We start from the raw sequence: 15,571 nt of genomic DNA, 5'->3' as shown, positions 1-15,571 counted from the left end.
GAGCTGTTTGCTGTTTACTATGCCATTTACTGTTTACCTATGCTGTGCACTACATGCACCTTCAATTATATTTTATCAATTTATTTGTGGTAATATTTTGTTTTATGTGCTGTGCGTGATATGTGTTTTGTGGCTGCACTATGGTCTGGAGAAACATAGTTTCGTTTGGTGTATGTATGTATAGTCAGATGACAATAAACTTGTACCCCTGGAGCACTAGCTGCATCAAACTGCTTTACATGGTATTCCTAACTCCTACCTGAAATGTCATCTGAAGGCCTTTAGACAGACTGGAACAAAACACCAACTCAGCAGGGAACAACGTAACATAAACATCAATTTAGCCAGTACTTCATTTTGCCTAAATCACCTTTTAGCTTACTTTTGGGGACATAATGCAAAAATCATCAACCTTGTATTAATAATAAGATGACAAAATGAGAGCAGAGAGAAAAGCACATTGGTGGAAATCTAGAATTACTCAGAAACTACAAGAGAAAAACACCCAACTAAAAATGAAAAACATGCTTAAACATCTTCAGACTTTAAATTCTTTTCTAAGTAGAAGGAATTGTGGACAGCATGTAACATGCAATTTTGCGAAGGGAGATTTGAGTACAGCTAAGACAGATGTGATATCTTCCAATTCTAACTGCCTTACCTCATCTGGTAGCAGGCCTGGGAGAGGACAGAATGGATGACCAAGGTGCCCATCACAATATTTAACTATCCAATGGCATGTTACAGCTAATAAAGTACAATTGGAGAATACAATGTACAATACACGCTCAGCAAGGTGCTGATGAAATAAGTGTTTGAGATGCACAATTTTCCTGCTTCTTGAAAGAGTGGCAATTAATTCTTAGGACCACACGACATGGATTTAGCATTTAATCTGAAAGATGGCTTGCTTATATTATGCTGAACCCCCCTGGAGCCCAGCTTAACCAAAACATCAGTGGATATTAAAATCAGCCAAATGTCTTAAAGAAAAGATTAGCTTTACTTGTCACATGTAAGTTTAAACATAGTGAAAAACGTTATTTTTGTGTCAATGAGGATTGTGCTCGGTGATTGCTGACACCGTAAAGTGATTGTGCTAATCGCTGTGCTACAATGCCGTCCTACCTGCTAATAAATTGATGCAGAATCATACCAGAAGCTCTCAGCAATTCAACAAGTGTTTAGTATAATTGGAGGTTCTTTAAAATGGCAGACAAAATTGTTCCAGTTGGTATCTCAGTGGTAGTGTCACCATATTCAACAATGCCAAGTAATCAACGACACCAAAAGTGTCAAGGATTGGTGAGGAGAATCCTCGAATCTATGGCCTCCCCTTCAGAATAGTGGAAGGGAATTTGGTGTAAGGAAACAGAACCACTGCACTCTGGCTTGTTTCATTGTTTCCGAACTGCTGGGGCAAAGCCCTCACATCCCCACCCTCAAACAATAGCTTTCAACATGACCAGTTAAACAAATAGAACCTTGAGGGGAAAATTGGGCACAAGCCTGGCTGGTAAATCTAAAAAGCAAAGAATGAATAAGGAACATTCAACTTTGTTGAAGAAAATAAAATCAGTGCAAACAATGTTTGGTGCCTAACATGTTGACATTTAACAGATTCATCCTGCTGAAAGACAGCATTTTTTTGAAGCAGCAATAATCAAAAACAATGTACTAGCCTTTGGACCAATATTAATGTTTGGCTGAAGAGCACAGACTGGCCATGTGCCATCCTCTGAGGCAGCTCTTTCAGGAAGCTGCAGTGCCAGTTGTTTTAGTGTAAAATAACCCTATCACAGCCATGAATTTGTCAACAGGTCAGAGGTTGTTAAATGTTGGGTGGTTTAACCCTTTTAGTGCTGAATATTTCAAGCTCAATAAATTAATAGCCTCATATCAAAGTTCAAAGCAAATTTATTATCAAAGTACATATATGTTACCATATACAAACATGAAGTAAGTTTTCTTGCAGGCATACAGTAAATCCAAGAAACACAATAGAATCATTGAAAGACCTCACCGAATAGGATGGACAAACAACCAACATGGAAACAACAAACTGCGCAAGTACAAAAGAAAAATAAATAAATAAGCAATGAATATCAAGAATATGAGATGAAGAGTCCTTGAAAGTGAGTCCATAGGTTGTGGGAATAGTTCAGTGCCGGGCAAGTGAAGTTATCCCCTCTGCTTCAAGAACCTGATGGTTGAGGGTAATAACTTCCTGAACCTGGTGGTGTGTGTCCTGAGGCTCCTGGATCTTATCCCAGATGGCAGGAATGAGAAGACAGCATGGCCTGTATGATGGGATCCTTGATGATGGATGCTGCTTTCCTGCGATAGTCTTCTATGCAGATATGTTCAATTGAGGGGAGAGCTTTACCCATGATGGACTGGGCTGTATTCACTACTTTTTGTAGGATTTTCTGTTCAAGGCCATTGGTGTTTCCACATCAGACCATGAAGCAACTATTCAATAAACTCTCCAACACACAGCTGTAGAAGTTTGTCAAAGTTTTAGATGACATGCTGAATCATTGCAAACTTCTAATAAAGGCCCTGTTCTGCTTTCTTCGTAATTGCACCTACTTGCTGGGCATGGCAGATCAAGAAGGTCAAGATGACACCAGCCAACAATACTATTTCGCGTGACATCTTCCAGATAGTGCACAAAATTGTTTCTTTCACAACTTCCTTTCATTTTTAGTGTGTTTCTAGGACTGTTAGAGCCTGTGTTCTATAGTTTGAGGATCAATTGAGTGATCTGGCGCTTTGCTGTCTCAGAGAAGATTCCAGAAGGTGAGCGGCCTCTAGGTGATGAAGCTTAGAGATGAGATGCGAGCCCATGATTGACTCCATTATGCAACGATCTTGCTGATTAAAGTGTTGAGGAAGACTGAGGTGAGTGTGCAAGGCGAGCAAGTGTTCAGCACTGTCTACCAGGCTCTCGCTCGCTGCTGCCAGAGAAGGTGTTTGTGTGTGACAGTCTCTCGCTCGCTGCTCCAGAGGGAAGGCCCCTGCTTTCAACTGGTCTTCCTTGCCCTCGATGCTGTTGGAGGATGATACTGAAGTTCAGGGTCTGTGATTTATGGATTGGACTGCAGTTCACTTGGACTCCCAGTTTTATGCTTTTATAATCTGTGTTTTTGTCCATTCTTTCTTGTTGCCTGTTGTACGATTTGTTTTGTGCGAAGGGGTATGATGTTGCTGTTGACGTTTGAATGATTTGTTTTTTGCGCGTGGGGGGGTTGTTGTTGTTTGTGTGATTTGTTTTCTTTTTGCCCAAGGGGGCGGTTGATGTTTTGAATAGCTTCCATGATTTTCTTTGTTTCATGGATGTCTGGAGAAGACGCATCTCCGAGTTGTATACTGCATACAGACTTAGATAATAACTGTACCTTGAATCTTGAAGTCCTCCTAAATGATAACACTGATGAATCTAAAGTTGTTGATCTTCTCCATCTCTGATCACCTGATCCGGTTTCCCACCTGAAGCAGTAGATTTAAGTGCTACTGTACGATAATCATTGAGGTAAGTTTACACGTTCTTCTTAGGCACTGGCATATTTGAAGCCTGCTGGAAGCAGGTGGGTACCCTCTGACTGCTGAAGGGAGAGGTTAAAGGTATCAGTGAACACTCCAGCCCAGGATCAGTACAGGTATTAAGTATCCCAACTGGGCTGAATGCTTTCCATGGATTCACACTCCTGAAGGATGCTCTCACATTAGCCTCAGAGACTGAAATCACCGGGTGATTGAGGACTGTGAAAGTTAGTGATAGTTCCTTCATGTTTTGACAGTCAACGTGAGCATAGAAAGCATTGAGCTCATTGGGGAGCGAAGCATAGTCACAGTCTTCCTAAACACCCAATAAATTTTCCTATTCCTCCTACCCTACACATTTCCGTAGGAAAGTGCTAAAATATTATTGTGAAAAAAATAAGTGGGAACTTGCTTGCAGTGGAATTTCTAGTTTAATATTTTTCAGCATGATCCTGAAGATTTCTTCAAATGTATCTGCTTTAATATCAGATCAGATTCAAAGTTAAATTTGCTTTCAAGTTTTATACTTTCTCCATTAGCATTTGCACATCTGACTATGTCTCCTTTTACCCCTGGATATAGATGCTCCCTCAGGACATGTTTGATTCATCCTTTGATATCTCACAGTGGCTACTCTTCATCAGTATCACAGACGCTAGGCATCAATGGCCTATTGAATCAGGAACAGCATTACACAATTGCTCCTGATCCAATCTATATCTAATGCATGAATGTACATTTTCTTGTGTGAGTCATTGGACAAGGCAAGAATGGGAACACTGAAGCAACATTCTTTTGCCCGCACCAAATGCGGAGACCGACTTTTCTGTGATCAGTTGACCCAACAGGCTGGAATCGTATCAAAAAATCCATCACATACTTAAATTAGAATCCCAGTGAGCCCCTGGGATCTGCCTGTGTAGTGAACCTATTGCTTCCCTAGCATGTAGAGAGTGAATACATTTAGAAATTACTTAAAGGGGCAACAGTCAGCATGGTTCTACAGCTTCGATGCATAATTATCCAGAATTCCGACATTCTGCAAGTGTTATTCATTATTGGGATACAGTTTCTATTGGTGATTTAGTATCTCTTTAGCTGACCTTGAGTAATTTCAGAAGTGACTGTTGTGCATATGAGCACTGCTTGTTAAACCCTTCAATTGAAGAGGATGGTTCAGTTGAGAATGTCAGCCCACACAATGTCTGCACACAACCTCCCAGTAGGAGCTACAGGAGATTGATCAGCACAAATTTAAGTTTTCATTTCCCTAATCTTGAAGCATTTAGACAGTTGCACCCCAATCGCATGGCCTAAAATCACTAAAATCATCTTTACTCTGCATTGAGTTGGGAGGATTCGTCATGTGTGCCAATGGGATATAAATAACTCGAGTTACATTAGTAACATTTATGATCCATCTCAAAAATCCATTAGTTCTCTCCTGCTAGGAAGTAATCCCACTTTTGTACTGAGATGCCTTTAAATGTCTGAGAGGTGTTCACTTTAAGCTTTTAAGATGATCTTAGACAGTTCTCTGGCCAGCAAATTGCACTGTAATGTACTCAAATTGGTATGTTTTAAAACCACTTTGCCACATGATTTTTACTGTGCTGGCCGATTTGGATGTGTGGCATGTTACCGGGTGGCCAGCTTTTGAACTACTAAAATTACACAAGAGCATGTTGAATCTAGAGACGCACATTTAAAGTGAGAGGTGGTTGTGTTTAAGATATGCACAAAATATGAAGGACATGTAAGGAAGCAAAAATTTGCCCTGAGAGAATTTAAACTCTATTTTGTGTTTGCTGCATCCTAGAGCATGAGATTTTGTGTATTTTTAAATCATCTTTATACTTGTTGGGCATGATATATAGTTAATTGGTTTTATTCACAGAACGAACTGTTGAGGCTAGCATTTACCACCTATCCCCAGTTATCCAGAAAGGTGGTTGTGAGCTACCTTGCTGTACCACTGCTGTTCATGTTGTACAAGTACCCCATACATTGCTACTGATTGGGACAGAACCCCAGAGCACCCAACAACAATAAAGGAATCAAAAATGCATTTCTAAGTCAAGTTCATGGGAGATCTGAGGAAAACCTAGAGATGATGATACTCCCTTGGCCTTCTAAGTTGTAGAAATCAGAGTTTGGGAAGAATATAGTGGAAGAAAAAGCATTTAAAACAGCCTCTTTCTGCACTTTGTACCCAACTTGATTTCTGCCTTTAAAGCGATTTCTTTGAGCAAAATATCTTGATATGTTTCTTCTGCTACAAGGTGCTGCAGGATATGTGGAGAAGTTCTATGACAGTGAGGGGGAATCACCCATCAAGTTAACATTTCACCTAAGCTTAAAAGGGTTGAGCTCAAGTGTTCCAGATTCATTGTGGTTACAATAGTACAGTGTTGCATTTTTACTAATCTCGTAACCTAGACTCTGAGATTAATGAAGTGAAATCAAAAGTTCATATCCCACCAATTTCAATGCAGATTAAGTTCAAAAGTTAATTTCGTACTTTTAATCAAGAAACTATTGGGTCCTTGTAGAAGCCCACAGCTTCATTAATAGCCATTCTTTGGAAGAAATCTTCAGTCTTTACCTTGTCTGGCTACACAACTTCAGATTCACATTAATGTTCTGGAAACTATCCATAGGAACTGATAGAAATAAAGAATACTGGATGGATTACACAACAGTTATCAAAGAACCATACTCAGTCAGAGCTCAATAAACACTGCACAGCCCCCGCGAACGACGATGTGTCAAAAATGAGAGGGCAACAACATGATGGAGTTATGTCTACAGAATCCTTCCTTTCTTGTAATGTTCCAAAGCCCAGTTTTTTTGGGTTCACATCCCACTGTTTGGACGCATTTGTTGTGGTCAGATAAAGTCAGAAAGCTATGGTTTTGGGACTTGACTGCAGGTCCATAAAGTTTCATAGCATCAGGTTAAGCAACCTGCAGATTATTTTCCACCATCAGCTGATGAATCACTACCTCTGGCATGGGGAAAAAAATCACTGAATGCAGTACAGAGTTCAGAATACCTTTTGGGTAGGTGCCTTCGTTGTCTGTTGCCAGGAGTTGCTTTGTTACAAAACCATTGACAGAGCCCTGAAGGACAAATCTATCAGACTAAATGTTATAGGTAATGAAAGAAACATTTATCCTAATCTCCTTGTTGCAATTGTATCTGATCATCTTGACACTGATGAATGGCAGCTGTACAGTCATTGTGGAGAAAAAGCCTTGTGATCACATTGAAAGGACACCCTTTAACGTGACGTGCAGTATTACCACCACAGTAAATAGAATTTTCAGAGAAAGCTGGAATCTGGAGGCGTTGAAGCCATCAGGAGCAAAAAAATTCAATTCAACTGTTCACAATGGCCTGATAGATCACGCTTCTCACCCCTACCGCTGCAATCAAACCAGGGAACCAATCCCTTTCCAATGAATATAGAAAAGCAAGTGAAGAGCAGCATTAGGGAAAATTCACTGAGATGCTAAACTTGTGAAGATAAAACATTGGACAACCCACATGCTGAAGAGCAGAATCGGGGTGGCAGGGGTGGGGGTGAGCAATCCCACAGATAACAGATTAGCTCATTTTTTGCCACATCTGGCAATTAGGATGGAACTCCATGAACATCTGGGTGATGTGCAAAAGTGTCTGCAACCATCTCTGACAAGAAATGCCAAAGGGTTGATTTGTTTTTCTTTTACATTTCTGTTTACTCTTTCTGGCTAGTTCAGCATGTGTCCAACTTCCTAATTAAATGGCTTTCTAGACTATTTCATTGATTAATTTTTCAGAATTCAGGCATCATTGCTAAGGCTAGCATTCATTGCCCATTCTGACTTGCTCTGACAGTGGCCATTTTGATGAAGGAAATGCTACAATGCTGCAGGACAGGGAGATCCTTGCTTTGTACCCAGTGACGGTGAAGGGATGTCAATATGTTTCCATGACAAGATGATAAGCACCTTTGATGGGAATTGGCACCCAGTCACCCGTGAGTTTGGGTTTTAAAGGTCCTGTCGGTGTAGTCTATGGGCATGTTCTACACTTGGTGGAAGGAATGTTTAGGGTAGATAGGAGGCCAATCAACAGGTTATTTTGCAGGAAGGCAAGTAAAAGTCACGTGCAGGAACCTTAAAGGTTTTCAAGACAATCTAGTTTTACAATCACCTTAATGATCAACTTTTTTTTTTGAGCATTTGAATCCATGGTGAGTTGTAAAGTAACTGGGTTTATAATCTGAGAATTATGTTATTGACAGTCACTTAACCACAAAGCTACCATACGATTTGCTATCCACTGCCTCCTCACATCACAAAAAAGCTGTCTTAAGCCAATTCAATTTACTTCATATGATATTATGGAGCAAATGAGCATAAAAGATATAACAAAGACTCTTGAATCTCAACAACAAACCAGCTAATGTTTTATGACCTTCTACTATGACATTTTCTCCTGATGGAGGAGAAAGATGCCCCTGTAGTTTTGTCCACAGAATGCAGGACAACTCCAATCAATATCAGACCATCTTCATCTATTAGTAAATAGCTGGTAAATCGGTGGAAAATACTGTCGAGCGACTCATTTAGTCATGGTGTCTGTCACACCAATTTCCTCCAGCAGTTTGTTAGTTACTTACTCAGCCATGACTTGTTCATCCTGGCCTAGATGTCCTTTTTCTGCAGATGGACAAAGGAGTTGAATTAGCAAGGAAAGTTGTGAGTGATTGTCTTGGATTCAAGACAGCATTTGATCAAGTGCAACATCAAAGAGCCCTGGTAAATTTAAAAGTCAATACAAATGGGGGGAAAATTTGGGACCAATATCTGACAGGATGTTTTTGTCTGCGGCAATACTTTTTTGAAAAGTGCCTAATGCAGATCCAGCCAATGGTCCTTGCTAGAGGAAGAGCAAAACCAAGATAAAAATAAAAAGTAGGGATAAATCAAATGTTTTAGAGTTCATTCACTGGGAACATGGATCTCAGTAAAAGATCCAAGTGGAAAGAGTTCCGCCTACAACCAGATTCAATGCTAGGAGCATAGCAGCAATCATCAGTGTTTTATGAGATGTCCATATCTCTGTACATGATAATCCAGCAGTTGGTTCAATGCCTGTCCTCTGTGAGCCTCAAGCCCAGGATCGCTACAGTGCTCTTCAGATTGAAAGAACATTTTGAGATTCAGTAGCAGCTGAGGATAAGGTGTTTTTGTTCAGTTGATGATCTTTTCAATCAGATTTACCAAACACAAGAAAGAAAATCAATTCAATAAAACTTCTATTCAATCCTTTTACTTTGATGGAAGCATATTTTTCTGCTTGTAACTTAATACAAAAGCAGTTGTATCTCTAATTTTGTACAGCCACCTTGAATGGCAAGTTGAACATTAAACTAAATTCAATTCTGATCTCTCCAGCTATTGAGTTTTTCTTCCAAATTAGGCCAGACAAATTAAACAAAAGATTCTTTGTCATGGTTACAGCAGCTTCAGGGGGATTTAGTAGGAAAGGACACCCATAACAGTCTGTATACCAGTGATGTGACAACTTCTTATCAGGTGTCTTGAAAAGAATCTCAAAGTGAGTAATATCCAATGAATTATTTGTAGTATGGTTACTGATTACAGGAGCTAGTGCATGGTCTGATTCTATGGACAAAGATAAATGAGCAATTGGCATTTTCACTGAAAGAATCAAACCTTTTTTTGATTTGATAGCTGGGAATACTATCCAGTTTAGTCAGAAATTAAATGTAAGGGGAGTTTCACAGTTTAATGGTAAGAACATTTATCTTTTGACCCTTCGTGCCTACTCTGAATTCTTTCTTCCTTAGAATGGAATAGAACATGTTTTCTTCCCCTGAATGGAATCAGAAGGAAATGGCAAAGTGGGTAGGAGAGACTGTTCTGCCTTTTGGGTGCATGCCACCTTGCAAGAGAGATCCCATTTGCCCCTTTTTCCTCTCTTTTGTATAACATCTCAACTTATGCACTTGCTGATCAGCTCCCTGTTTGGTTACTTTGACACATACCTGCAATGCGGGTTCTCCTAAATTTGCCAAGTAATGTACTACCGTGTCTTTGGAATGTGGGAGGAAACTGCGGCATTCAGGATAAATACTCGTGGTTCCCAGCAAAACGTGCAAACTCCACACAGACACCAGAGGAGTCAGGATTGTATCCCAGACCTTGGCACTGTGAGGCAACTGCTGCACCATAAAATTGCCCTCAAAGCCAAGCCTGATATTCACCTTGGCATTACTTCTCTGCCCTAATCCCTTCTCTCTTGATTCCCTTAATGTCGAATACCCTATTGCTCAATTTCAAACCTGCTCTGTAACTAATTGTACACAGCCCCTTGGTGGTGAACTTCAAAGGTTCACTTCCTCCTTAAATTCTGTCCTCACTGTAAACTCCGAGTCAAAACTCAGCCAGAGGTAACATCTCTGCATCTACCCTGCCAAGACCCAGTTACAAAGCATCAAAGAGAGAGCACAGGCCTAGGCTGACTAATTTCTTTTCATGACACACTTGTCATTTCAGGAATCGATTGCTGGATTATCTTTAATTGCTCACAAGCCCAGGTAAAATGATCATTGGTTGCTAAACTTAATGCTTATTTCCCAGTGACTTGAATCATTTTCATGTTTTTGCTGGAATAATATAAACTCACAAGGATTAGCACTACTATCTTGGAAAGTGAGTTGTGGTCAAAGAGAGAGCAGAAGAGAGATGGTTGCATACGCCAAACCACATTATGCTATGAGTGTCAGATCTCCAGTGCAGTAGCTTATTTGAAAATATTAACCTGAACTAATCTAAACAAAGCTTGGGGGAGGTGGAGATCCTCAGTATGATTATGTCTGGTTCTTATGAAATCAGCTACTAAGAGCTTGGGCTCAGCAGTCTTGTTTGTTTGATAAATGACAGAAATTCTACATGGGACATTAAAGCTTGTGGTTCTTGCAATCACCATTGAGACTTCTGAACTTTATCCCCAAACTATCAAATCAAAAGCTACCAACAGCCAAATACTCAAACAATTGATCAGCAAATGTGGAAAGAGAAATCAGTCAATATTTCAGATCAGGGACCCTTTCTAAGAACTTGTGAGAGTGGATGGTTTATAGCTTTCAAAGCAGAGTTGGGGAGGACTGAGATATAATTCAGAATAGGACATGGAGACAGGTTAAAACAGGTCAGATGATAAGGAGCATTTGGGGAAGCACTGATGTCACATTTTTGACAGGAGGGCAGAGGCCAGGCAGAACTATTGGAAGGAATGCAGGATCTGTCACTCACTTGATCAAGAACCTCCTGCCCAATCTGTTCTAGATCTACAGACTCTGCATGATCTTCAGCAAACTCAGAACACATAGAACCTTGACCCTTGAAGAGAAAAGAAGGACAAAACAGAGAGAAGAAAGGAAAAAGGAAAAAAAATGATCAATGAATGATGTCTGCAGTTAAAGGCTGATTCATACTTATGCGTACGGGCTACGCCGTAGTCTACGCAAATGGCTTACGCCATTGTGAGCATTTATATTTGTGCTTTGGTGTGTCTGCGTCTCTCTGCAATTCACCACCAAAATGCTAGTTGAGTTGTGTTGAGTTTATGCCACTGTGTTGAGTTTCTTCCTGCACTTCAATAGTCATAGTCATAGTCATACTTTATTAATCCCGGGGGAAATTGGTTTTCGTTACAGTTGCTCCATAAATAATAAATAGTAATAGAACCATAAATAGTTAAATAGTAATACGTAAATTATGCCTGTAAATTATGAAATAAATCCAGGACCAGCCTATTGGCTCAGGGTGTCTGACCCTCCAAGGGAGGAGTTGTAAAGTTTGATGGCCACAGCAGGAATGACTTCCTATGACACTCAGTGCTACATCCCAGTGGAATGAGTCCCTGGTTGAGTGTACTCCTGTGCCCACCCAGTACATTATGTAGTGGATGGGAGACATTGACCAAGATGGCATGCAACATAGACAGCATCCTCTTTTCAGACACCACCGTGAGAGAGTCCAGTTCCATCCCCACAACATCACTGGCCTTACGAATGAGTTTGTTGATTCTGTTGGTGTCTGCCACCCTCAGCCTACACAACAGCAAGCATGATAGCACTGGCCACCACAGACTCGTAGAACATCCTCAGCATCGTCCGGCAGATGTTAAAGGACCTCAGTCTCCTCAGGAAATAGAGACGGCTCTGACCCTTCTTGTAGACAGCCTTAGTGTTCTGTCTCTGTTTGAACTCTGTCAAACAATGGCAATTGAAACTGAACACTTCATTTTGGAGTTGGAGCTCATGTTGGGCTAAGAACACTCAACTCATGTTCTTCTTCTCTCTTCTCTCTCAATTCTGAAATGGCGGGGAAGAAGAAGCAACCGGAAATGCGTAGGAGGAAATGCGATGCTACCAAGTGGACCAATCACAGTTGTTGCGGTCTGCGCCGCTGCGACTCGTAGTTACATTTTGGGAGAGGTGCGCGTTAGGCTACAGCGTAGGGTTTGGCGTAGAGTACAGTGTAGGGTACGCAGCTACACCGTACCTACGGCATACATTTGACGCAGAAGTATAAAGTGGGCTTAAGAATTCAGTCGCCTCTGTGGCCAGGCATCACTGCAGAAAGCTACATTTAACTACATCAGCTGCTTCATCAATTATCATCCCTTCATATAAAGGTCAGAATGGACCTCCAATGATTGCTGATGATTACAACATCCAGTTCTATTTGCAACTCCTCACACACATACTAGCAGTTGGACCACATCCTGGTGTGGGCTAAATAGTGACACATAAAATTTGTGGCACAAGAGGCAGCAAATATCTAACAAGAGAATCTAGTCACCTACCCTAGACCTACAATGACATTTCCACTGCTAAATCCTCCCACCAGCAACATCCTGCAGGAAGGGTCCCTACTTCCTAGAAATGCAGCTCGTTTGGGCATATATGTATGGTTTTAAATGTAGATCATTCAAAATCTTTCCACTATCCAAAAAGCATGCAAAGGTAGTGAAATGTTTTCCATTTTCTTATGTGCATACCCAGTGCTTAAAATACGGGCAAAAGGTAGTGCAGTTGATCAACAGTCCTCCCAACACATTCAACATTAACTCAACTACTGCAACACAGTTGGAGCACAGCATTGAGACTTCTTTAACAACTATATTGAAGAATAATAATCAAGGGTGAAATATTTCAGAGTTAAATTGGGAACTCCTTTTCTAGATAGCACCATTGATATGTCATCACCACATGAACTTTTGCTGTTAAGGTTGCAGTTTAATCACCAAATCCTGTGAAACAATTAAAACTATTAGGTAAATGTGGACAATCCCACAAGACTAATTCAAGAAAAGAATTATCTTCTCTAGGGTCTGGCTTACTTTCTCCAATTAGTAACCAACAGGATTCATCTTTAATGTTTGTAGAACCTGTCACCTGTCCAGTCTGAGGAACAACACTCAGGCTGTTTGGAAAGTAGATGTGTATTACAGCTAAAGACAAGGCAAAAACTACTGCCAGATTATTACTTCTAGCTGTTTATTTTCAGACAGGTACAAATGACAGTAGTGGTTGGAATACTGAGCACTATCCCATTTCATAACATGGAGTTCCTCCACTCAAATCTAAACTAAACTTAAAATCCTCTGTAATAATAAGCCTAATTATTATTAGGCTGGAGGAGAAGATAGCAGTGCGCCTGCGTGTGCGCAGCCCTCAATGAATCCGTATCTGTTAAATAGGGGCCATGGACAATTCTGATTTGATGGAGAATGGGCGTGAAAACACAGAAGAACATCTGGAGAAATTTCTGAAACGCCCATTTGCTGCTGTCGTTACTGTGGGGTCGGGAATCTTTCGGACGGTAGGCCTCAAAATCCCCGGCCTTGCCTGCTTTTGCGACCGAGAAGGAGGTCGAATCGCTAGGACAGAGATTGCGCTCAGTACTCGGTGTCGGAGAGCTGATCAGAGCTCGAAGATTTCGGATGACTCAGAGTCGGATTGTGGTCGGCATGGCAGGGAGAGTTTTTCTTCCTTGTCCTGTCTGTGTGAGATGTGGAACATTTGAGAAACTTTGAACTTTACTGTGCTCACGGACTTCTTCATCAAGTTGTGGTATTGTTACACTGTTTGTAAGTATATGTTATAATTATGTGGTTTTGTCAGTTTTTTCAGTCTTGGTTTGTCCTGTGTTTTGTGATATCACAACGGAGGAAATAATGCATCATTTCTTAATGCATGCATTACTAAATGACAATAAAAAGAGGACTACGTGTCTTCATAATCGTAACAAACAGTACTGGATACAAATTCACTACAGTTAAATGGACTGGATAACAGTTATTCACATGTGTCATAAAATCATTGCAAATGAGCTTTTGGATTAAGCTCATTCATATATGTCTAATAACTAATTTAAAATGCAAATAGCTGACATCAATGGTCTCTTGAAGCACATCAATGAGTCAAAGTATTACTACTCAATTTCTGACAAATGCATTTATTTGCATTTCATTTAGTAATACATAAAAATGTGCTTCTAAGCACCAAATTTTGGCAGTCAGACATACAAGATGAGAAAAAGCAATGAAAAGCTGTGTCCATAAGTAATTTAAAAGTGATCTTAAAGGATGAGTGACAAAGGTTTAGAGAAAGATTTCAGATGGTGGTAAAATTTAATCAGAGTTTCAAGAGGTAGAGTTTCCAGAGGCTGGAAGTAGTTCTACAGATTGTCCCAAGGTGGTCTTGTCTGTCGTACAAAAAAAATTAAGGAGTTGCCAGACCTGGGACTACATTAACTTAGTAAGAACAAAGTGATGAATTAACACAGTTGGGAGTTGGAAAACAGGCAGTGTTAGAAATACTTGCAGGAGGGATGGCAAACGCACACGTGCAAGTCAGGTTGTGCTAATAGAGAAAGAAAGTCTGAATCAATACCATCGATGATTTACAGCTGTTTGCTTTTTCTGAGGCAGAGAAAGAAACTGAGTTATCATGAGTTGTAGACATTGATAGAAAGTCTGGGTGGCTGTAAAATATAGAAATGCAAGATCTAGTGACTGTATCCCACCCATTCTTGTACATCTACTCTGACCACGCCTGGACAGAGAATAAAATTCCCTGGTGCCCGCATTCTATCCCACCAGCCATTGGATTCAATTGTTCATCCTTCACAATTTCTGCCAGATCCAACAAGACTTCACTAACAGACACATATTCCCCCTTCCCTTTCAGCACTGTGAAGAGACTGGTATTTTTGTGACTCCCTGGTCTGCTCTCCTGTCCCCACTAAGCACTCCATTTCTTATTCCACTTCACCCATGCAACCACACCTCTTCACACCCACTCGGGGTGGAAAGAGACCTTCCAAGTAAAGCAGCAATTCACCTGCGTATTCATAAGGTAGAGCAGACTAAATTACGAACAGTAGGTAGATGCGGTAGATTAACTGGAAGAAACCAACCGCAGATCAGGGACCATTTTGCAGAATACCTACTGTTAGTTTGCAGGAATGACCCCGCCCTTTCCTGTTGTCTGCCACTTTAATTCCCCGTCCTACTCCTACTCTAACCTGTAACCTCCTGCATTGTTACAAGGCCTAATGTAATAGGTGCAGGAATTAAATGAGACACAGTCAAGGGCTCTGTCAAACATGGAAGAGGGTGAGGTACCTTATCAGTTGAAACTTCCAGACTCTGTCAGAACTGGCTATTTCTGCTGTAAATCGTCTATCTGTGGTTGGCTCAGTTTCTACTCTCTCCATTAGCAGAGTCTGACTTGTGGGGCATGACAGACAGCCTAGCATATTACAACATTTTATGCTGCTCTATCTGCATTCTCAAATTGCTGTCAATAACACATAAACCACTACTTGCCCCTCAGCAACCCTAGCCTTAACCTGGAACAGATATTCATTTCGTCTCTGCAACTTGCTTTTCCTTGATATGAAAAGTTTCTGAACAAGGCATTGTTTCAAGAAAG

The sequence above is a fragment of the Mobula birostris genome, chromosome 26 (assembly GCF_030028105.1).
Source record: "Mobula birostris isolate sMobBir1 chromosome 26, sMobBir1.hap1, whole genome shotgun sequence".
NCBI classification, from domain to species: domain Eukaryota; kingdom Metazoa; phylum Chordata; class Chondrichthyes; order Myliobatiformes; family Myliobatidae; genus Mobula; species Mobula birostris.
This window is presented reverse-complemented; position numbering follows the sequence as displayed.